Here is a 25949-nt window from a genome sequence, read left to right as displayed (position 1 = left end):
ATTTGCACAAAATCACAAGACAGAAAATTGGATACATAAATGGAAGGTCATAATACATAAAAAATATATTTTATGCTTTCATACCTATACATATAAGCTATACATTGAGACTCAGAGTGAGGTCACTATAAACTGTTTTAGTAGCAATGTAAAAAACAAAAGACCTTGGTAACAAACACAGCTATTCCAATTCAGTGTGAGACAAGGGAAGCATCACATGCTTCAATATCTAAAAACACAGCTAACGCTATAAACTATCCAATTAAATTTTATTCATGGTATCTAATCATAACAGAAGTAGTCTCAGGACACTTTTCATAAAGAGCAGGTCAAAACCACACTATAAGATATCAAAGACCGTCAGATATGCGTTAAGGAACAACTTCCGAATTCTAATCCTGCAATGTAAATGTTCATTTTCAGGATATTTTATCCAAAATTGATAGATAGCAATGTGTTTATATATACGCAATAACAGCAGGCTCTGATCTAGTAGTACATAACTCTGTTCACCAGTGACTTAGGGCGCACTCACACTGTCCTTCCGCACCGCACCTCGGGCTTTAGGAAAGTTGTCCCCCCTCCCTCTCCCCCCGCGCCCCAGGCCTGTTTGTACTCACACTGCCTGGGCCTCGCGCAAATGCTTCACATGTCACATGCATTGATTGACGTCATCGCCATGCGTCTCTTTGTTTACAAATCTTTCCATAGACCTCAGAGTTTTTGTGCATCTTGTCGACTGTTTTTGAATATTTTCATCGACCAAATCTGCATTAAACACTCCACCTCCGCATCACACCAACGTGAACCTTTCACCGCCATTGTTGTTGTTGTTAAATGTCCGCGCATGGTCCGTCCTTCTATTTACTATGTCCGAACAGGCGCACATAAATGACGTCAGAGCCGCCGTAGGCATCGTGCTTGGCTCGTACATATTCAAACGGGCTCTACAAAAGCCCACCTCTCTCAGGCGGGCTGTGGACGGCACTGGCCGCAGTTATACCCGGAACGGTTGCACTCACACTGGTCAAACGCACTAGGCTTTAGCCGAAAAACCAGTTTTGGCCCGGTGCAGAAGGACAGTGTGAGTGCGCCCTTAGGTAGAGTGAAAACAAGACAACAAGACAAGACAATTGGGAGTGGTACAGTAAATCGAGAATTCAGGATTGTCTTGCAAATAAAAAAAGGATGAGTGTTAAATTGCTGCAAAAGCAAATAATGTAAGAGAAATATAGTAATGTAAATGTAAAGATCAGCAATTAATTACTTATTATTTTATGACAACTGTCTGAAAGAAAAAAAATGACCTACCAGTAGATTTGTTGCATCATACATTTTGTTGATGCTGCAGTTTTTTTGTGTGTGTTTCCAATCTTGGCCAAATTTCTTCTTTTGATTTTCTAATTTTTTTTGTAAGGCTGCTTGGCCCCGCACTGCTTACACATCTTGCTGGCCACACCAATCGTTTCCTTGCATGTGATGCATTGTTTTTGAGTAGGCATCTGGAGACAGAAACAGAAATAAGAAATGAGAACACTGCATGCTGTGTTACTAGTGTATAATAAATTAACACAATAAATACAGTGCTCTTACATGTTGGCCTTCAAAGAAAACTGCTACAGCATAATACTACTCAGGACCTGTGTCCCCAAATTAGTTTTTTTTCCAAGTCAATTTATAAAAACTGTATATGTGATAGTTTCTTGAGGGCTCTAGAAGGTAACAATAAATGCTTGTTATGAATTAAGAAATACCTATAGACCTTTTCAAAGATGTAAACTTAAACATTCCACAACAGTCCTAGTTTATTTCCTGTTGCAGTGAATGTGAATGACACCAGCTGTCAGGAAGTAAACAAGGAACAAGGCTGTTGCCTAGCAATGGAATTCCGTTGAAAAGGTCTATTGAAAACAAAATACGTTAGGTGGTATATTAACAAATGCATTCTTCCTTAAAACATGCACAAATAGTCACAAACATAGTAAATAGGTCACATATTTGACGGTACACCTGTTTTGTCTGTCCTCTACCGTGTCTTATGTATTCCTGACTTTGCACCTGTACGTGTCTTTACGTAATCTAGGGTGTCTAAAAATATATTTGAATCTCAACTAGACAGCCTGATTAAAAGAAAAGATTAAATATAAAATACATATCATTTTAGCTTACCATTTCATGTAAGGTAAGACTAATTGGGAGCGTGTAAACGCATATAACGTTAGACACCTAAAACAATAACGATGAGCGATCTCTTTCATTTAATATTAGCTATTGTGAAAACGGATATTTATACAAATCATCATCAAAGTTAAATATCACGTTAGCGGTTGTCCGCGCTAGCTGACTAGCTTGCTTAGTTAAATGAATGTTAACTGAGCTCTTAAAACATTATACAGCCGATAATAATCTAGTTTCTATTACATTAATAGGCGGCGAAAGGACAAAGAATGCAATGATTTACACATTTGATCGTTCTCAAATAGTTTTTAGCACTATTTATTACTAGCTACTTAATAGTCCGTGTGTCAAGCGATGAAAAAGGATGTAATCAAATAGACCCACAGTGCACCATGGACACATGCGAAAAGAGGAATACGTCCTGCCTACGTTCAAACCCGACGCAGGGGGCTTTCAACTCATTTAAGGACTTCCCAAAACTTCAGATATGGACGTTTAAGGAGAGCCCAAAACTTCAGATGTGGACGTTAAAGGATAGCCCTAAGCTTCAAATATCGCCTCGGACGGGCTTACATTGGAATGAGTTGAAAGCCCTCTGCGTCGGGTTTGTACGTTTAAGGAGACCTTTTCAGTCCGTAACTAACGCCAAAGGCCCTGACCAATCTTCAGTATTTGACGCGTTGGGAGTGAGACTGTGTTGGGAAAACAGGCATTGTACCAGAGGATTTAAAAGTTGCCAAAGTTATTCCTCTGTTTAAGGCTGGTGATCCATGTTGTTTTAATAACTATAGACCCAAATCTATTTTGCCATGTTTTTCAAAAATATTAGAAAAAATGATTTACAAAAGGATTCGTATTCATTTAGATTCTAATTCAATTCTTTACAAACACCAGTACGGTTTCCGGAAAAAACACTCCACTTATATGGCTCTGCTTCACCTGATTGACAAAGTTACTTCTGCACTTGAAAAACATGAATTTACTTGTAGTATTTTCATAGACTTTTGGAAAGCTTTTGATACAGTAAATCATCATATTTTACCGGAAAAGATGTATGAATACGATTTTCATGACACTACATACAAATGGTTAAAAAAATGATGTTTCCAACAGAAACATGTTGTTTGTGGCACGGGTTGCTATTCCAACAAAGCCAGAGTACTTTGTAGGGGTTCTACAGGGATCCATTCTGGGACCCTTATTATTATATACATTAATATATTATTACATTAATGATTTGTCTACTTATATACATTAATGATTTGTCTGTCTCTAATATCTTTTCTTCAATAATGTTTGCAGATGATACAACTCTAGTTCTCTCTCATTCAAATTTCAGTTCACTGATTAAGGATGCTAATGTTGGTTTAACTGCCTATGCTACATGGTTCAGATTAAATAAATTATCTTTGAATATAAAAACATCCAACTTTATCATTTTCGGTGGAAAAAAATCATATCCCAGGGACTTGTTTAAAATTACAATTTAGTCAGTTGAGATGCCTCAAGTGTCTTCTACAAGATTCCTGGGAATTATTGTTGATGAGAGTTTGAGTTGGAGAGAACAAACTGACTGGGTTAGCAGAAAAATAAATAAATCTATTGGTATAATAAGGAGGGTCAGTTATCTTGTCACCACAAACTGTCTCCTCACTCTTTATTACAGTTTAATTGATCCCTATCTTTCATATTGTAATATAGTTTGGGCAAGTACTTTTCCTAGTACCTAGTCCTCCTGAAACGTTTTGTTAGAATTGTAACTCGATCAGAGTCTCACATCCCATCGACTCCTTTATTTCAAAAACTACAAATTCTTACTATTTACGACATCAATATTTCTCAAATATGTGTTTTTATTTATAAGATCCATTGAAGTGAAGGGAGTATTCCTGAGCATTTCAAGACTTTCTTTAAAGCAAATCAAAGGTCCATTCCCACTCAACTCATCAATCTTCAGATCTTCCTAAATTTCTTACTAGTAGAGGTCAATTTTCAATAAGATTAAGGGGGATCCAAATTATGGAATGGCTTTTCCCATCTGGCAAAGAACTGTTCCTCCATAACATTCTATAAAAGAAACTTAAAAGATAATTTAATGGTTGCTTTGTAATTGCTTTTTTCCTTTTATATTGATGTTATTATTTTTGTTATTATATATAATTTGTTACTATTAACTTGTTATTTCTTTATGTAGTTTTTATTTATTTTTTTATTTTTTGTATGTTAATTTTGTGTTTCCTTATAATATTGTGAGATTTTAACATTATTTAGGTGGAGGCTTCAAATAAGCCCACTGGGTTTTCTGCCTCTTCCTGCACTGTATGTCATTTGTATTCTTTGTCAGTATTTGTGTATTTTTTTAAATTGTGCTAAAAAAAAATAAAAAAAATAAAAAAAACCTCAATTCCTGCTGCCTCTGAGTGCCCTTTTGCCTTTGAAAAAAGGACCTTGAACTCCACATCCGTCCTCATTGCTTTTACTCTCTGTATAACTCCCTCCACAATGGTGTATGATGTCAAGTCAAGGTCTTTCTTCAGCAGTGAAGCAGATGCAATGGCAGTCTCATTGAAAATGGGTGTGGTAGTCTCCATGCATAGAAAGAACTTAAAATCTAAGCTACGCAGGAGCATCCGGGCATCACCTGCTGCAGCGTCTGGTGGATCACTGTCAGCCATGTTTCGAAGCAGCTTAACGACGGCAGAAAGAACCTTCTTCAGGGACCTCAGAGCGCCTTCTCTGCATGCCCACCTTGTGTCAGACAGCCTTTTCAATTTACAGACCCTTTGATCAGGGTACATGGACTGTTGCATTTTAACAAGCGCAGCATGGCGTTTTGTAGTTCCGGCAAAAAATGTGAATAGACTTTCCACTAAGTTGAAAAACCTAACAATGCTGGTTTGATTTGGCACTCTCAACCAAGACCAGGTTCAGACAGTGGGCATGGCAGTGCACGTACAAAGCTTTGTCATTATGGCTCTGAATTCGCGACTGCAGACCTCTGTGTGACAAGCCTTTACATGCATTGTCTTCTTAAAGTTGTGAGACCCCTTCACTCCAGACTTGATTGAAACATTTATTAAATTCATGTTTTAAAGGAAATGAATTGGTGCTGAATTGGTAGTGACATTCTAATATGTAGTGTGTAATTGATCCTTTGCTAATCTGAGAAATATAAATTTGAAAATGATTCAACTTTACCCAGTGCGGTCAGTAATTGTGACTATATTTAACTATAGGGAGAGCATCACAACACAATTTTAGGAAAAGTCAAAGAGTGGGGGGCTTAATATTTTCAAAAAGTATAGTTATGGGGAAATTAAAAACCACCACGGGCGGTTCTAGTGTTGAATTGAGTACATACAAAAACGGAATGCACTATAGCTAGCAATGAGATGACTTAGCATACCTTTATCCTTATCTCCTCCCTGGCTGTTGCAGCTCTGGATCCATCCTTTCAAAGAAGAGCTACCTCCTGCATCATTTTTCAACTCCTTCTTTATGTCTTTCAGCTTTCTTTCTCTCCTTGGCATTCTGTAATAATAGGGGTAGCCCAATACTAACCCCACTCTTAAATTAGCTTTAGTTAGCTAGCTCCTTAGCTAGGAAGTCCGCACAGTTAAAGCATGGACTAAGGAGTCTGAGGAGGCTCTGAGGGACTGCTTTGACTCAACTGTGTGGGAAGAACTGTGTGTTTCTCATGGGGAGGACATCGACAGCTTAACAGACTGCATAACGGACTACATGAACTTTTGTGTTGATAACACTGTACCCACCAGAACTGTACGGTGTTTTTCAAACAGCAAGGGGATTAATCCTGACATAAAGGCCCTTCTTAAGGAGAAAAAGAAGGCCTTTAGGTCAGGAAACAAGGAGGAGCTGAAGGCTGTGCAGAGGGAGCTGAGGATGAACATCAGAGAGGGGAAGAACAGATACAGGAGGAAGATGGAAAACCAGCTGCAGCAGAGAAATGTCAGTGGAGTCCCCACCTCTCCCATCCCTCCTGTTTATTGCCCCGTTATCACCTCTACCTCCCTCTCCACGGCTTTCATGCCACAGGCTCCCCCCACCGCCCCCCATGACATTCATCCTCCCCCCATATCCGACACTCACTGCCACGTTATCACCTATACACCTCTTTCCCTCTCCACGGCTCTCATGCCACAGACTTCCCCCACCGCCCCCCCTGACATTCACCCTCCCCCATACCCGACACTCAGCCCCCCGCTCCACTCTATCCCTCTCGACTCTCCAGGTGAGGAATGAGCTCAGGGAGATGAAGGTGAAGAAGGCTACGGGTCCAGATGGGATCAGCTCCAGGCTGCTCAAGTCCTGTGCAGACCAGCTGTGCAGGATTGTAGAGCACATATTTAACATGAGCCTGAAGCTGGGAAAAGTGCCACTGCTGTGGAAAACCTCCTGCGTGGTACCTGTACCAAACATCCCTCACCCAAAAGACTTCAACAGCTACAGACCAGTTGCTCTCACTTCACACCTGATGAAGACCCTGGAGCGGCTGGTCCTCATCCATCTCCGCCCTCTGGTGGGCCCCTTTTTGGACCCTCTCCAGTTCGCATATCAACCCAGCATCGGAGTGGACGACGCCATCATCTTCCTCCTGGACAGATCACTGTCTCACCTGGAGAAGGCTGGAAACACTGTGAGGATTATGTTCTTTGATTTCTCCAGTGCCTTTAACACCATCCAGCCTGCACTTCTGGGGGACAAGCTGGAGCTGGCAGGGGTGAACAAACACCTCATATCTTGGATCCTGGATTACCTCACTAACCGGCCACAGTATGTGAGGACTCAGGACTACGTGCTGGACACAATAATCTGCAGTACGGTGGCCCCACAGGGAACGGTCCTGGCTCCTTTCCTGTTCACCCTGTACACCGCAGACTTCTACCACCAATCCCCTCACTGCGATCTACAAAAGTTCTCTGATGACTCTTCTATCGTCGGCCCCATCAGGGACGGTGACGACGGAGCCTACAGAGAACTTATTGAGGACTTTGTGGACTGGTGCTGGCGGAACCACCTCCAGCTCAACGCCTGGAAGACCAAAGAGCTGGTGGTGGATTTCCGCAAGCACAAACAACCCTACACACAGGTGAACATCCGGGGAACGGACATCGAGATGGGGACATCTTACAAGTACCTGGGAGTTCACCTGAATAATAAACTGGACTGGTCTGACCACACTGCAGCAACATATAAGAAAGGTCAGAGCAGACTGTACATTCTGAGGAAGCTCAGGTCCTTTGGAGTGCAGGGGGCACTCCTGACCTCCTTCTATCACTCTGTGGTGGCATCAGCCATTTTCTATGGAGTAGTCTGCTGAAGTAGCAGCATATCAGCAGCAGACAGGAGGAGACTTGATAAACTTATCAAGAAGGCTGGCTCCATCCTGGAATGCCCTGTGGACTCAGTGCAGGTGGTGGGAGAGAGCAGGATGCTGGACAAGCTGTCATCCCTGCTGGTACAGGAGTCCCACCCCCTGCAGGTCACTCTCACAGCACTGGGCAGCTCCTTCAGCAACAAACTGATTCACCCTAAGTGTGCGAAGGAGAGGTATCGCAGGTCCTTCCTTCCTGCTGCTGTCAGACTTTACAATCAGCACTGCTCCCAATAGACTATTGACCTCCTCCTGTACCCTGTACCCTGCACTGTGCAATATGGCTGTACTAAGGTCACTTCTGTTCTTTGCACAATTTGTCATATTTAATCATATTTATTCATTCCATATTACATTATTACAAACAAACAAAACAAGAACAACTGCACTATATCATGTGAATATGTATATATGTTTATTTCCATTTCTTCCCTTTATAAATTTAACTTTATTGCTTATTTTTGCTATTTTTTTAATCTTATTTTGTCATATTCTGTTGCTGCTGATACAAATGAATTTCCCCGTCTGCGGGACATTAAAGGTTTTCTGATTCTGATTCTGATTCTGAATCTAGGCAATGTCTACAGCTATCCTATAAAAGCACTTGCAGTGTACATTAGTATTTAGTGATGAATCATTGGTGTAGATCTATCTTTACAATTTTAAAGAAAACTTGCTGTATCACCTGCCTCACACACCGTAGGATGCCAGAGAGTAACAACTCTGTATTCAGCATGGATATTAAGCCCCCTCTGAAACCTAAACATTCTAAATGGGGTGTGGCTAAAACTGAAAACGTAAATGAAGGGAATAGATCGTTTTTAACAATGGAAATTAGTAGTTTATTGTACTTTATTGTGTCATTGATGGCAACCATTTGCATTGTCGTATGATTGCATTGTCAGATGAGATTACTATCATGTTTCAAACTTTGCATCTAATTGCGCTTTTCCACTACGGGCCATGGTACGGGCGTACTCTTAATATTCTTTTTGCGTCGTTATCCAATGCAGATTTTCAGGACCACTCGATGTCACAGTTCTTCCTAGCGACAACACATGAAAGAAACGCACTCATTGAGCACGTTATCGAATGTTCTTATTCTAGATCGGATTTTGTCTCATAATTTGCCACTCTTGAGGGCAATTTAGCCCGCTTTTTCAACAAAAGAGGCACAACCCCCCCCCCCCCCCCCCCCCCCTGAGTCCGCCACTGCTGTTACAAACAAGACACCACATCAGAGCTGCATCTCCTCCCCTGGCATAAGAGGCATGGCTCTTTGCGTGGGCCCGTACATGTGCGTATGTTTGTTTGAGTGAGCAAGACCGCACCGACAGAGAGAGTGAAAAAGACTGGCTGCCTCGTACTGCAGTGTATTATGTTGAATAAACTTGAGTGAGTTGAGTTGTCGCTGTCTGACAGACTCTGTGGAGTGAACTAAGAAAAATTGCGTAATGCCTCTGTACATAATCTGTGTGTAAAGTTGCTTTGAAGAGTGATATATAGTACGCTCTAATTTTCATACACTGGGAAATGAAGTGAGTAAGATAGCCATTCTGAGGTCTTATTTCCTCAACAGGAAATAAACTAGGACTGTTTTGGAATGTTTAAGTTTACATCTTTGAAAAGGTCCATAGGTATTTCTTAATTCATAACAAGCATTTATTGTTACCTTCTAGAGCCCTCAAGAAACTATCACATATACAGTTTTTATAAATTGACTTGGAAAAAAAACTAATTTGAGGGAAACAGGTAGTATTATGCTGTAGCAGTTTTCTTTGAAAGTCAACATGTATGAGCACTGTGTTTATTGTGTTAATTTATTATTCACTGGTAACACAGCATGCAGTGTTCTCATTTCTTATTTCTGTTTCTGTCTCCAGATACCTACTCAAAAACAATGCATCACATGCAAGGAAACGATTGGTGTGGCCAGCAAGATGTGTAAGCAGTGCGGGGCCAAGCAGCCTTACAAAAAAAAAATTGAAAATCAAAAGAAGAAATTTGGCCACGATTGGAGACACACAAAAAAAAACTGTAGCATCAACAAAATGTATGATGCAACAAATCTACTGGTAGGTTATTTTTTTTCTTTCAGACAGTTGTCATAAAATAATAAGTAATTAATTGCTGATCTTTACATTTACATTGCTATATTTCTCTTACATTATTTGCTTTTGCAGCAATTTAACACTCATCTTTGTTGTATTGTGCAAGACAATCCTGAATTCTCGATTTACTGTACCACTCCCAATTGTCTTGTCTTGTTTTCACTCTACCTAAGTCACTGGTGAACAGGGTTATGCACTACTAGATCAGAGCCTGCTGTTATTGCGTATATATAAACACATTGCTATCGCCAGATCGTTTATTGCCCCCTTTGACCCGCAGTTGTTGCTTCTGTGGAAGGGGGAAAGCTGAACACCCGGCAGCAGTAGCTTCTCCTGAGGCCAGGAGAAGAATTTCTCCTTTCTTCTCCACTGGTCCCCACCAATGACAGGTTCCATTTAAGGCCGCAAATACAGTTCCTATTGCTTCAGGTGACCTCGTCTCCTGGTCTCCCCTCAGTCTGCGTATTCTATTCGACCAAGGCATTTTGAGGGCCGGTTTGGACTGAGTGCTTAATCTTGTACCAGGTCTGGAATCAAGTCTTGCTCCCGTCAGGGCCTGGGGGCGGGATTATGATGACCAACAAGAGAAACATAAATGTTCTGAGCGCCATTTTTAAAAACACAGGGCTTTTGGAAACAGATCATTAACAGTTATAACCTCTTTGGATAAAATATGGATGGAAAATCAAAGCAGTGCTCGGTGGAGGAGACAAACTGTCTCCTAGGAATATGGTCCTCGGCCTCGGCTGAGGTTCAGAAAAAACTAGAGGGAGCCTCGCAAACAAAACCACTGTCATTGCACTCTTATTGGCTCCTGGATTCCCCCACAGTTCCAGATATTTAGCCTGCTAGATATCTTAAATTCATGCTTCAAAAATAATAAAAAAACATATTTTAAAAGATTGCTTGGGGCAAGTACATTTCAAACACAGTTGTTCAACTGATTAACTGGGCAAAACACGATCGGGATCGAACAAAAAGTAATATGTAATATCCACAATAACTGGGCCCAATCTAGCTGAGTATAAACATATGATGCATCATATTGTTTGACAAGATTTTAGTCATAGAAAGTATGTAATAGCATGCAAGATTGATTCAAGCAACTTTCAAATACATAGCAAAACCTGAAAATGAACATTTACATTGCAGGATTAGAATTCGGAAGTTGTTCCGTAACGCATATCTGACAGTCTTTGATATCTTATAGTGTGGTTTTGACCTGCTCTTTATGAAAAGTGTCCTGAGACAACTTCTGTTATGATTAGATACCATGAATACAATTTAATTTGAAAAGCTGTCTTTTTTACCAAGGTTTTTTGTTTTTTACATTGCTACTAAAACAGTTTATAGTGACCTCACTCTGAGTCTTAATGTATAGCTTATATGTATAGGTATCAAAGCATAAAATATATTTTTTTTATGTATTATGACCTTCCATTTATGTATCCAATTTTCTGTCTTGTAATTTTGTGCCATTTTTGTTTCACCTCCACAAGTGGCAACTGTTAGAGCGACATCCCATCCTCCTTGCCAGCAGAGCTCCAGATGGGTTTACAGCCGAGTGTGTCTGTCCATGGGACATGGACACAGAAGATGCCAGGAATGCCCTTATCACAATTAAGAGGATTTATGAAAGTCTTCTTAGCGGTAATGTACACAGTGCATGCTATATTTTCAAGACTCCTTTGAAATACTGCCTCTGCAACATATTTCTGCATATAGCAAAGCAAAGTCTTTTTTTCTTTTCTTTCTTTAACTGTGTCCTTCCACAATTTGATGTGGAATAATGAATCTTGATTGATTCCATAGTGGTATTATGTCTCTTTCATTTGGTACTGACATGTTCTTGTACAGCAAACTGTTTTGTGCTCTATGTCATGTGTGACGACGGAGGAGGGGACCCAAATGCAGACACGGAACTCAGGAGACGGTATTAACAAATTTAATAAAACTTATTTACAAAAAGGTGCACTAACACAAAGGAAAAACACGAAGAACTACATACAAACTAACAAGATGAATGGACACAAGAGGAACAGGTACACAGGGAGACATCAGGGTAAGTAGAGGGTATGATCCGGCACTGAGTGAGGCTCAGTACCGGATTGATATACAGAGTGGCAGGTGATTAGTGCCAACAAGAATCACCTGCCAGGAAAACAAACTCAAACCAGAAAACAGAAAGAAAGACAGAAAAACACAGACAGAGGGAGACAAAAACAACGATTAAAAAGGAAAGGGGGAGACTGTCCAGAACCACTCGCAACACTCTAATCAAGTGTCACACACTTATTGTTCCTTATATCTTTCTTTCTTTTTTAAGTACCGTGCCGAGGTGTTGGTGCAGTGGCTGCCTTGCTCTGGATGGTGTGTATGTTCTCTTAAGTTTATTTTACTGTAGATGAGGAAAATCCACTAATAAAAATAGAAAAATGTCTTCAACTTTAACTGCAGTTTAATAAGGGACAGCAAAGTCTGAGGGCCAAGCAAGTCACATAGCAGTCAAATGTTTTGGGCAGTATTGTGCATTGGACTTATAATAAATTCACAGTATATAACATAATCAAGAAACCCCCTGTGCAATATCACTATAATGTGAAATGATTCAAAATTGTATCACCTTATAAAAGTGAACGCCACAATTGTCTCAGTTTTGGCCTGGTGTCTAATGCAATCTAAGAAAAAAATATCCTCATAAAACGGCACAAAATTTATTTGATTTAACTTGGCCAAAAACATGAAGAAAAAAAGATTCATACTGGCAATATATTCTTTGGTCAAATGAAACCTAAATTTACATTTTGTTTCCCCATACAAATTTCCCATTTACACAGACGTCGACTCTGTGCTGTTGCGTCTCTGTGTCTACCTCCAATGCAGCTCAGAGGTGTAACAGCTCTGTCGCCCCCATTCCTTCTCCATACCTTTCACACAGACGTTGGGGAGTTTTGTTATACACTGTCAAAATATGATATTGAAAAGCTCATTTTCAAAAAAGAATGCATGCATACCTGTATAATCCATGTCTCATTGTAAATAGTACAGTGTCAGTTATATTCTCAAAAATTATGAACAATTTGACAGTAATACTTCTTGCTGTGTTTCTGTCTTACAGTGGGGACAAATGGAAAAACTCCTAGGAGCCGAAAGAAAATGTTTTGCAGAAATAAATAAAATCATATATACCAGTTACTGGCTGTGTTCCTTCATATACACTTGATTTCTATGATCGTTCAGAACCTTTCAAGAGCGAATTGTAGTAGTTGCAGTTTCCCCCCCAAAAAAACATTTGTGTTATTTTTACTGTTGGCAAATTTAGTGTTCAGTCACCATCTTAAAAACATGAGAAATAGAATGATTTACTGAAAAAAGGTGAATGTAAAACAATTATTTTTTGGCTTATTCCCTCACCATTTCTTAAAGCAGAAATAATTTTCCATCCCCTGGGTTTCTTTCTACGTATTATGTATTTGTACGCTGAAGACAATACCCAGACAAGAGGAAGAGTACATCCTGTTCACACAGCTAAAAAAAAACTTTTAAATGTATTCACAATCACCATGATCTACAGGCACCTTATCGATACATCTGAAATGCTCATTCTTGGCCGGTGTAATAACACCCATAGGGATAAGGTAAGAAGATGCCAGAGAGGGATAACATTCTTATCGTAGAATCACTTAGCTTAGACTCATAATTGTTGTCCTTTACTAAGTAAATAATTGGGCTTTTGTTTTTGAATACATTTATGACTTGACATGGGTTTTAAATCATCCTGCAGTCCCATTGGAGAACTGAGGACCCGCCTCCCGGAAGTATTTTTTTCAACAAATCTCTTGATAAAGAGTCCTTGATAACTTCACAATACGATGTGTTAATGCAATGGCCATCGATTATAATTATTTCTTTCGGATCTGAAAATTGTAGGTTTTTTTTGTCATTTTTGGATAACGGAAGGCTACGTTTTTACCCCCAGCCACCGTTGCGCTTGTTTGGCTTATGTTGCAGGCGGAAGTGGTGTGTTCGAATACTATTTTGAGCTGCCCTCCGTGGATGGGCTCCATTCCAACTCAAATTGCCGCCGGTCAGCGTCCCTAGCTCTGTTGATGAGACATTTTATAGCCAGTGATTGTAAAATATGAAGTGGCTCATTAATATAATTTAATATTATATTTTCAAGAATATATGGCTGATTATATTTAAAATAAAATCCTATTTCGTATGTGTCTTCCTCAATTAATATTGAACCACATCCGAATCAGAATAGGTTTTATTATCATATTGTCATATTAAAAGGAAAAAGACCAAAAAATAAATAAAAGGTAAATACTAAATAATAGACAACAGGCTATAGACATTTGAACGTAATTCCCGTGCTAGGCAACAGCCTTGGTCTTTGTTTACTTCCCATCAGCTGATGTAATTCACATTCACTACAACAAATAATAATTGCAATAAACTTGGACACATTTAGAATGTTTATGTTTACAACTTTGACATTTTCTGATGACCGTTCCTGTTGCCCAGCAATGGAATCCCATTAAAAAGGTCGATATCAGAGGTCCCAAATTCCAGTCCTGGAGGGCCACTGTCCTGCATGTTTAAGTTTCTCTCTGCTCCAACACACCTGATTCTAATGATGTGCTCGTTATAAAGCAGATGTAGCTTGTCACAGGTTTGAAAATCATATAATCTATATATGTAATAATATGTTGCTGAGGATATTTGATCTACATCATCAAATAAAGCACTGTGTGTGTGTGTGTGTGTGTGTGTGTGTGTGTGTGTGTGTGTGTGTGTGTGTGTGTGTGTGTGTGTGTGTGTGTGAGAGTGAGTGAGTGAGTGAGTGAGTGAGTGAGTGAGTGAGTGAGTGAGTGAGTGAGTGAGTGTGTGTGTGCGTGCGCGCGCTCGTGCAGCATTTGTGCGTCATACATAAAACATCATTCTTAATGCTTGCATTGGCTAATAATAACATATACACAGTGAATATTGTGATATATGAAGGTGACTCATGTCATTCAACAAAGAAACAAACAAAGAATGAAAGAAACAAACAAACATACAAACTTTTATGTGCTGTCTAGATGTGGGGTTTGGATGACCTGAGTCCATGACATGAAAAATTTAAAACTTTGCTGTAGAGCTAAACCAAATACATCATTGGAAAGGTCTCGACATGGGGAGTAATAATATGTTAGTATTATTATTATTATATTATACATGGCTCCTGTTTTGCAATAATGAACTTTGAACCTTGACCTCATGGCCTGTTTGAGGGCTTATAATTCTGCAATAAAAAGAAATACAGAAATGGGACCAACTGTTATAGAAAGCTCTTGACCCCAGCTATAGTACAGTGACCCCAGAGTACAGTCAACAATTTTGGGTTTTGTCAATTATGGGTCAAATTAATTTTCACCTATGAAATAATTTGATTTTAAAAATCTGATTACATCAATGTGTTAACTATGCCCTTAAACTCCTCAATGTATTCTCAATTCAACATTTACAACTTCCAATTCTATGAAAAATACAACCCTAATTAAAGAACTACAACTCCAATGAGAAGCGCAATAACGCTAACTACTACTATCTGCCATAGTTGTAGTTCTTCTGTAGTTCTTCCGGTTTGCAAATAAATGGGGTAAAATTATATACCTATTAAATATATCAACCATCTAGTACAGCCAAACAAGTGATTACATAATATTAAGATGATCTTTATCAAGAAAGAAAAAGTTAAAATGTTTGTTTATTAGGCATACAGATATTTTAGTGAGTATTCTAAAACGGGGATTTGGGTACTTCCGGTTTGCAAATAAATTGGTTCGCAAAATACATATATATATATATATATATAATACATATATCAAATATCTAGAACAGCTGGGTTAGTAATTAGATTACATAAAGATGATCTATGTCAACAAAAAGTAAAGATGTATTCTTGAAATAGGTATGCAGTCTTCTGGTTTGCAAAAAGGGTAGTAAATAATGTGTCGTATACTTTAAATATTGAATATAGCCTAACTCCCGATTTCTCTTAATATATATGGTCTTTATGTTAAGAAACAGTTCAGATGCTAGGTGTTTGAACAACAATATTTATCACTTTTAAGTAAATTAGGGTTTGCATGTAGCGGACTGGCTCCGTCTCTATAGCCACTTCCGGCTTCCGCAGCGTGCGTGGAAACCACCATAGCAACAATAGAAAACGATGCATCTGTGCATTCCAACTATTTGTTCGCTTTGTAATAACTCATAAATAATATATCATAAACATTCACTGGACAAAGCTGTAGATTAGACATTTATTTGTGAGGCTTAATTCTTCATGTCTACGTTGTTATTACATACAAAATACAATATTTTTAAAGATTATCTCCAGACATGTTAGATGTATGAAAATACCTCGTTTGTAATAACAGTAATGTTTGAATGAGCCACCGGTATACTGGATGAACCAGAACACCATGGCACAAAATTTGTGACACGAATAATGTTACATTTCAGAACGCTGTTTTTATATTCTATGTACTCACATTAGAATATGCCACTCTCATGCAAAATAAAACACACCCCACTGTGATATACTGTAAAACTTACAGAATCTTTAAAATATTTAAACAAATAATTGGTCATACTGTCCAGCATTAGGCACTATATAAATGCAGCCATTTACTGAACTTCCACGAGTAACAAGTACAGCAGTCTGCCCAAAACTGAGCACAACTTTCGTCGCCTGTTATGGAAACTTTATACAACAGTTAGTTTCTAGCTTACACAAAGTATCAGGCTATTGCACAGTCAAATGTTTATGTGTTGCTTAGCCACAGTCCAGTTCAAGTCTGGTGCTTTGTAGAAAGGATGTATAAAAGCAATATCACACGAGAGGGAGTGATGTTGTGCTGAACATCATCACAGCTGTGAATATGTAAAAGGCACACGGCCTGCGGCCTTATGTCCACAACTGAATCACGGCCCCACAGGCTTTACATTTCTTCCTCTGAAATATCTGGAGTGCTGTTGTCCTCCTGGTCACTGTCCTCTTCAACGTCCTCATTGTCTTCCTCCAACATGAAAAAGGAGGGGTCAGTGTCAAAATGGGCGTAAGTGCTGGTGACTGCGCTCAGTTTCTGCTGCAGAATGTGCCGCTTGCACAGGAGACAACAGAGCAGCCCCCTGTATCCCTCTTCTCTCAGCTCTGTGGGTGCTAAAATAAAATGTAAAAAAAATAAATAATAATAATCAGATAGAAAATAAGGCAACTCTTTATGAACATTAAAATGCAGATTGTCTGCCCAGCTCTGAGACTGTACTACTACATACTATGTTTCGTGATGTTCTCTTGAGTGTGATGAAGGAGGCTGTATACTTTGTCCAAGGCCTTTCTCAGGTACTGGCAATGCTGGCTCATCTCCTTCACAATTATAACTTTTTCCTCTTCCATAGGCCTGACCAGCATAACCTGATCAAAAAGTCACCTCTTCAGGCGAAGACTCACCACTGTTTTGGAAAAGAGAACAGATGGGACAAAAGTAAAACCCTTAAGCCCCTTTCACATATACACTGCAAACATAAAATTATCTAGACAATCAGTATGTGAAAACACAAATATTTGATCCAGTCAGACTGGACATCAAGTGGAATTTACCTGGCCAGCTCCCAAGTACTACTACTATGAGCTACATGTCTCTTTTGAAAAACAGAAACAAGCAAAATTGACCATAAAAAATAGTATTGTAAAACATTTAGCGAAATGTATGGCAAGACTACCAAATTTATACACCCGTAACCATAATACATACCCATTGCTCCGTGTCCTCCAGAGAGATGTTGAGCTCCTGTTTGAGACTCTCAAGATTAGCTCCTTCGATTTCTGCTCTCTGTTTAGTCCATTTAGAATGTTTTTAAAAAAAAAAAACATAGATAAGTCATCGTGTGATCCGTAAAATGGTATGTTAACATAGGGCATTAGAGATAAGAGAATAAAGATGTTTTCACATTTGAACCAAGAATAATGTCAGAGAATCAGGTCCGGAGATAGTCCCGAGTTTCTCTTTCACACATGCAGCACACACTTAGACGTGTTCACACTTAATGTAACTACTTAGTTTGGTTTAGGCAAGGGGAGCGTGCAGCTGTATTCACATATGTGCACACTGTGGAATTACCCAGTCTTTGCACTATTAAGCTGGGAGGGTAAACTCCTTTTGATGCCCGGTCCGACTGAATCCGATATTTGTGTACACACACAGCTGTACCAGGAAATGTTCAGATAGCAATACGTATATAAGAATGCTAATTGGATAGAAAGGACATTGAGTTGTTTGCTGCAGTCATTTGATGTCAAAAACACTAAATGGTGATTTTTGTGAGTTGTCATGATGACAACACAAGCCAGTGGGGCCGTAAAGTGTGCCACAGCTCGTTGGGAGGATGTTTGGGAGACGTTCTTCAGAGTGGCAGCAGTGAGTCAGTGAACCATAAGCCCATTGTTCTGCTCATTTGTTTGTAGCCAATGCAGCACAAAAACACAGTGATCCAGCAAGCCAGCAGCCAACCAGCATATGGCTCTGCCATGCCTCCACACCACACCAGTCACAGGACATGAGCTGAACAAAGTTGTCACTCCTTTAACCTGTGATGCCAGTATCCAAGCCCACAGAAAGTAACGATGAAATGACAAATGTTAAGTTGCAGTAAAGACTTCTTACTTTGAAAAATCTTTTTGCCAGGGTCTTGTGCAGACTCTCTGTCTTCCTGTTGTTCCATCCCATGGCAAGCACAGTTATCATATCTGCTCTGCCTGTAAAAAAAAAAATCCACACACACAAAACCCCCCAGAAAATATCAAAATTCAGACAAATTTTACAATCTGGTACCGTGTCAAGCCTACCCTTTTCTGACTACACACCAACCAGCATCAGCTGTTTTACATTGCTGTCAGCAACGTGGAGTTACAGTCTCTGCGCCCAATTTCGAATTCAAGAGCTCTGGCATTGCAGCTCTAAATTTTTTCAGACATTAACTGTTTTCTTGTCCATGCTGACATTGTGGGTGTCTCCTCCACTTTAGTCTCTAAAGATGTTGATCTAAAATAGTAAAACACAAAAATTGATGTAAAGGACAGTGTATTTTAAGACAGAAAAGTCCTTTCCATAATGGCTTTGTTACTGCATGTGCATAAAAAAAATCACGGCCACTACTTAAGTCAGTTGCCTAAATTTCACATTTTTAAATGAAAGGTCGTCTTTAAGCTATTTAAGCTATCAGATGTCAATATGCGTACCAAGACTTAGGACATCTTGAGGAATGTCATCTGTCAGCAACTCCTCCACTTCTGGGGGCTTCCTAGCGCCACAAGGTTTAACTATAAACACAAAACATAATGTAGGAAACATTACTGCTGACCAACTTGTGAATAACAGTATAACTGTATTATATTTTACTGACCAGATCTATTCTTCCTAAAGTGTTGAGCTATAATGTTCCCATTCTTGTCCCTCTTCCTCAAGGTAACTCTGGAAACTTTAGTCCCCCCCTGTTTTCTTTTCGGAGGCTAAAAGTAAAAAAAATAAGGTGATAAATTTGCCTATACTTAGGCACACACATCCTTTTCAGTTATGTGTAGAAGTGTACATTTCAGTGATTGATAAGTCAATAAATTAATAATTGCATTAGAGGGAAACTTAACCCTTTTTGCTTCCAACTCGGCGATCAGGGCTTTTCCTGCCTCCAACCATTCATTCAAAACTTGGGATGGCCCAGATGCCATTTTAGATGAGAGAGAGAGAGAGAGAGAGAGAGAGAGAGAGAGAGAGAGAGAGAGAGAGAGAGAGAGAGAGAGAGAGAGAGAGAGAGAGAGAAAAGAAACTAACAAACAGAAGAACAAACAAAGGCTACAGTCAAAGTAAAGACAAAGACAAAGAGACAAAATGACAAAGCAAAAGCTCAGAAAATTAAATTAGTGTTACAGGGAGAAAGATTAAGAAAATGGCTCTTAAAAGAACCGTTGGATTTGTGATATATGAAGAGAGTTTTTTTGATGTACAAAGACCTGGAAAATTAAAAAAAATGAAGCAGGATTAGTTGCACTTCCATAAATGTTACTAATTGCCACTAAAAATAAACATTTAGCAGAATGTAGAGTAAATTATCAAATGAAAAGAGAAATAAAATGTGTGCCTACAAAAGTTATGAGTACACTAACACTAATTAAAACTATCAGGGCTCTGTATTTTAGAAATGATTAAGTATCAAAATGCGGTCTCTAAGTTCTTACAGTGCATTTTCACCTGTTTATTACCAAAATAAATAGTTAACAGATGTCCTAATACTGACGGAAATACACAAAATCACATAAGGTAGCATTTTTTTGTCAAGATAGCATAAATAAAAAACGTGTTAGCATGTGCGCTAACCTTAGCGCCTTATTGATAGTTAACATATGACCTCCGTGGCATTCCCAACTGATTTGTAACTTAAACGTCAAACTGAACTAACTTGGTTACACATGATTTGAAGACAATCACCGTGATAGCTCACGCACAAAACACATTATAACCACATAAATTGAGTACACAAACGGACGGACTTACCAATGCTACGACGTTCAGTGAAACGTGAATGCCACGTCTCCTTCTGGTGCATCACATTTTGATTGGTGCCAAAGATTAAAGGGCAGACGATGACGACATACCCAACACACCGTTTATTGTAGTTATGTACACGACCGCTAAACTCAAAACGTGCCTATGGGTCGTAATAAGCTCCTTGATCAAACGACCTATGTGGTCGTTTTTGGGTGGAGGACAGGCTGCTTACATTGGAATGAGTTGAAAGCCCCCTGCGTCGGGTTTGTACGTTTAAGGAGCACCCCGAGGAGCGCCCCAAGGAGTGCCCCAAGGAGTGCCCCAAGGAGTGCCCCAAGGAGCCTGAGCTTCAAATATCGCCACGGACAGGCTTACATTGGAATGAGTTAAAAGCCCCCTGCGTCGGGTTTATACGTTTAAGGAGCCTCCTGAGCTTTAAATATGGACGTTTAAGGAGCGCCATGAGCTTCAAATATCGCCGCGGATGGGTTTACATTGGAATGAGTTGAAAGCCCCCTGCGTCAGGTTTGTACGTTTAAGGAGCGCCCTGAGGAGCGCCCTGAAGAGCGCCCTGAGGAGCGCCCTGAGGAGCGCCCTGAGGAGCGCCCTGAGGAGCACCCTGAGCTTCAAATATCGCCGCGGACGGGCTTACATTGGAATGAGTTGAAAGCCCTCTGTGTCGGGTTTGTACGCTTAAGGAGACCTTTTTAGTCAGTAACTAACGCCAAAGGCCCCTGACCAAGCGTCAGTTTTTGACGCTTGGTCAATCAGCGACAGTTGATAGGACATGTAATTACATTCACACCACACATGGACTGACCCTGGTCAATATCACTGATACGGGGGTCACAGGGGCATCACTCCCCTTGGCAAACCCAAGACCTTGAGGCATTGATCCACAGATTACCTGAAATCCATGAGACAGCTAGCTGCTGGATAAGACACTTCAAGGAAGAAACAGTGGTAAAGTTGCTTGCACTGGGCAACATTAAATCAGTGTTGGCAGGAGTTTTGGGTAAAACCACAATGGAGAATCTTCTGTGAGACAATGGATTTGCATAGATGGCAGATCCAATCGAACTGATTTTAATGCGTCAAATGTGTTTTCAAATTCAAAGGTTGAAAAATATTATTATCAAAATATGTATAACAAATCTGAAAATTGATAAACCAGTAAGATAGAGCTAAAGCCAGACATAAAGCTGCTAAAGAAGTTTAATATTTTTGAAAATCTAAGGATTGCTAGACCAGTAATATTGGTTGGCATGAATAGTCCCTGTAATACTCTAATATCACCAGTGTCACAGGCAGATACATTGAAAATATTAAGTTTGCAGGTTGAAGTAAAGTGAATTTTAATCAGAATCAGAATCAGAATACCTTTAATGTCCCACAGACGGGGAAATTCTTTTGTTGAAGCAGCAACAGAGAATGACAAAATAAGATAAAAAATAGCAAAAATAAACAATAAAGTTCAATTTAAAAAGGGAAGAAATGGAAAATAGACATATATACATATTGACATGATATAGTGCAGTTGTTCTTGTTTTGTTTGTTTGTAATAATGTAATATGGGGTGAATAAATATGATTAAATAAGTCCAAATAGTGCAAAAAAGCAGAAGTGACCTTGGTACAGATATATTGCACAGTGCAGGGTAAAGGATGAGGTCAATAGTCTATTGGGAGCAGTGCTGATTGTAAAGTCTGACAGCAGCAGGAAGGAAGGACCTGTGGCCCCTCTCCTTTGCACACTTAGGGTGTATCAGTCTGTTGCTGAAGGAGCTGCCCAGTGCTGTGAGAGTGACCTGCAGGGGGTGGGACTCCTGCACCAGCAGGGATGACAGCTTGTCCAGCATCCTGCTCTCTCCCACCACCCGCACTGGGTCCACAGAGCGTCCCAGGATGGAGCCAGCCTTCTTGATAAGTTTATCAAGTCTCCTCCTGTCTGCTGCCGACATGCTGCTGCTCCAGCAGACTACTCCATAGAAAATGGCTGATGCCACCACAGAGTCATAGAAGGAGGTCAGGAGTGCCCCTTGCACTCCAAAGGACCTGAGCTTCCTCAGAAGGTACAGTCTGCTCTAACCTTTCTTATATGTTGCTGCGGTGTGGTCAGACCAGTCCAGTTTATTGTTCAGGTGAACTCCCAGGTACTTGTAAGATGTCACCATCTCAATGTCCGTTCCCCGGATATTCAGCTGTGTGCAGGGTTGTTTGTGCCTGCGGAAATCCACCACCAGCTCTTTGGTCTTCCCGGCGTTTAGCTGGAGGTGGTTCCGCCGGCACCAGTCCACAAAGAAATAAAAAAAGAGGAAAAAGCTCAAAAGTGAGCGAGAGCTGCTGTAACAGGCTGCCACTCACGCAGCGGCATCTTACTTACTTCCTACTTAATAGTGATTTGTGTAAAATTGTTTTAGCATTTCTGCGTCAGGCCCAGACGGAGGCCTCGCCGGCGAGCGCCTGGTGGCCGGGTTTGCCACAGAGCCCGGCCGGGCACAGCCCTCCATCCTGTGGGCCCACCACTCGCAGGAGGAACCACTGGGGTTGGGTGCGCTGCTGAAGGGTGGCAGTGTAGGTGAGGAGCCTCGACGGACCAGACACAGGCAGCAGAAGCTGGCTCTGGGGACGTGGAATGTCAACTCTCTGTCGGGGAAGAAGCCAGAGCTTGTGCGGTAGGTGGAGCGCTACCAGTTAGATCTGGTGGGGCTTACCTTCTCACACAGTCTTGGTTCTGGAACCGTACTCCTGGATAGGGGTTGGACTCTATTCTTCACTGGAGTTGCCCAGGGTGTGAGGCGCCGGGTGGGTGTGGGGATATTCACAAACCCCGGCTGAGCGCCACAGTGTTTGAGTTCACCCCGGTGGACGAGAGGGTCGCCTCCTTACGCCTGCGGGTGGTAGAGGGGGAAACTCTGACTGTTGTTTGTGCATATGTACCGAACAGCAGTTCAGAGTATTCGGCCTTCTTGGAGACCCTGAATGGAGTCCTGCTTGGGGCTCCAGTAGGGGACTCCATAGTTCTGCTGGGAGACTTCAACGCCCACGTGGGCAATGATGGAGACACCTGGAGAGGCGTGATTGGGAGGAACGGCCTCCCTGATCTAAATCCGAGCGGTCGTCTGTTATTAGACTTCTGTGCTACTCATGGATTGTCTATAACTAACACCATGTTCTAACATAAGGATGCTCATAAGTGTACGTGGTACCAGAGCACCCTAGGCCAAAGGTCGATGATCGATTTTGTGATTGTATCATCTGATCTGAGGCAGTATGTTTTGGAAACTCAAGTGAAGAGAGGGGCAGAGCTGTCAATTGATCATCATCTGGTGATGAGTTGGGCCAGAGGATGGAGGAAGATTCTGGACAGACCAGGTAAGCCCAAACGAGTAGTGCGGGTGAACTGGGAACGTCTGGAGGAGGCCCCTGTCCGAGAGATCTTCAACTCACACCTCCGGCGGAGCTTTTCTGGCATCCCTGTGGAGGTTGGGGGCATTGAACCGGAGTGGGCAATGTTTAAAGCTTCCATTGCTGAAGCTGCAGCGGTGAGCTGTGGCCTCAAGGTCTTAGGTGCCTCAAGGGGCGGCAACCCTCGAACACCGTGATGGACACCGGTGGTCAGGGAAGCTGTCCGACTGAAGAAGGAGGCCTTCCGGGATTTGTTATCCCAGAAGACTGGAGGACAGGCTGCTTACATTGGAATGAGTTGAAAGCCCCGACGAGCAGTTGCAAGGTACCGACGGGCCGGAAGGGCTGCAGCCTCTGCTGTGTCAGAGGCAAAGCAGCCGGTGTGGGAGGAGTTCGGAGAAGGATTTTCGGGCGGCACAAAGGTGCTTCTGGAAAACCATTCGACATCTCAGGAGGGGGAAACGGGGAACCGTCCAAGCTGTTTACAGTAAGGATGGGACGCTGGTGACCTCAGCTGATGAGGTAATCAGGCAGTGGAAGGAGCATTTTGAGGAACTCCTTAATCAGACTAACACGCCCCCTTTTGTAGAGGCAGAGCTGGAGGCTGATGGGGAATCATTGTCAATATCTCTGGCGGAAGTCACTGAGGTGGTCAAACAACTCCACAGTGGCAAAGCCCCAGGGATTGATGAGATTCGTCCAGAAATGCTGAAAGCTTTGAGTTTAGAGGGGCTGTCTTGGTTGGCACGTCTCTTCAACATTGCGTGGAAGTCTGGGACAGTGACAAGGGAGTGGCAGACCGGGGTGGTGGTTCCCCTATTTAAAAAGGGGGACCAGAGGGTGTGTGCCAATTACAGGGTTATCACATTACGCAGCTTCCCTGGTAAAGTCTACTCCAAGTTACTGGAAAGGAGGGTTCGTCCCTCAGTCGAACCTCAGATTGAAGAGGAACAATGCGGATTCCGTCCTATGCTTTGTGGATCTGGAGAAGGCATATGACTGGGTCCCTCTGGAGATACTGTGGGAGGTGTTGCAGGAGTATGGGGTGAGGGGGTCACTTCTGTGGGCTATCCAATCTTCTGTACACCCAAAGCGATAGCTGTGTCCTGATCCTCGGAAGTAGGTCGGATTCGATCCAGGTGGGGGTTGGCCTCCGCCAGGGGTGCGCTATGTCACCAATCCTGTTTGTGATTTTCATGGACAGGATATCGAGGCATAGTCGTGGTGGGGATGGGTTGCAGTTCGGTGGGCTGAGGATCTTGTATCTGCTTTTTGCAGATGATGTGGTCCTGATGGCATCGTCGGTCAGTGACCTTCAGCACTCACTGGATCGGTTCGCAGCAGAGTATGAAACGGCTGGGATGAGGATCAGCACCTCTAAATCTGAGGCCATTGCTCTCAGCAGGAAACCAGTGGATTGCTTACTCCAGGTAGGGAATGAGTCCTTGCCCCAAGTGAAGGAGTTCAAGTACCTCTGGATCATGTTCACGAGTGAGGGGACGATGGAGCGTGAGTTTGGCCGGAGAATCGGAGCAGCGGTGGCAGTGTTGCAGTCGCTCTACCGCACCGTTGTGAAGAAAAGAGAATTGAGCCGGAAGGCAAAGCTCTCGATCTACCGGTCAATCTTCGTTCCTACCCTCACCTATGGTCATGAAATCTGGGTCATGACCGAAAGAACGAGGTCGCAGGTACAAGCAGCCGAAATGGGTTTTCTCAGGAGGGTGGCTGGAGTCTCCTTTAGAGATAGGGTGAGAAGTTCAGCCATCCATGAGGAACTCAGAGTAGAGCCGCTGCTCCTTTGCGTTGAAAGGAGCCAGTTGAGGTGATTTGGGCATCTAGTAAGGATGCCCCCTGGGCTCCTCTCTAGGGAGGTGTTCCAGGCCTCTGGGAAGAACCAGGACTAGGTGGAGAGATTATATCTCCACACTGGCCTGGGAACACCTCGGTATCCACCAGTTGGAGCTGGTTAATGTGGCCCGGGAAAGGGAAGTTTGGGGTCCCTTGCTAAAGCTGCTGCCCTCGTGACCCGACCCCGGAAAAGCGGTTGAAGATGAGATGAGATACTACTTCCTGATTCACACAGGATAAATCACTGTGCAAGGGGGGAGAGAATTAGAACAGTAAAACAGAATAATGTGAATTTGGGCCTTGAACAATGAGTGGGAAATAAGTAAATAAATAAGTCAAGTTTTACTGAACTGTAATATTAGTAAATCATCATTTTTCTTAACTGTTATATTGTTAAATCATCATTTACTGA

Source organism: Echiichthys vipera (genome assembly GCF_963691815.1).
Source record: "Echiichthys vipera genome assembly, chromosome: 9".
NCBI classification, from domain to species: domain Eukaryota; kingdom Metazoa; phylum Chordata; class Actinopteri; order Perciformes; family Trachinidae; genus Echiichthys; species Echiichthys vipera.
Note: the sequence above shows the minus strand (reverse complement) of the source record.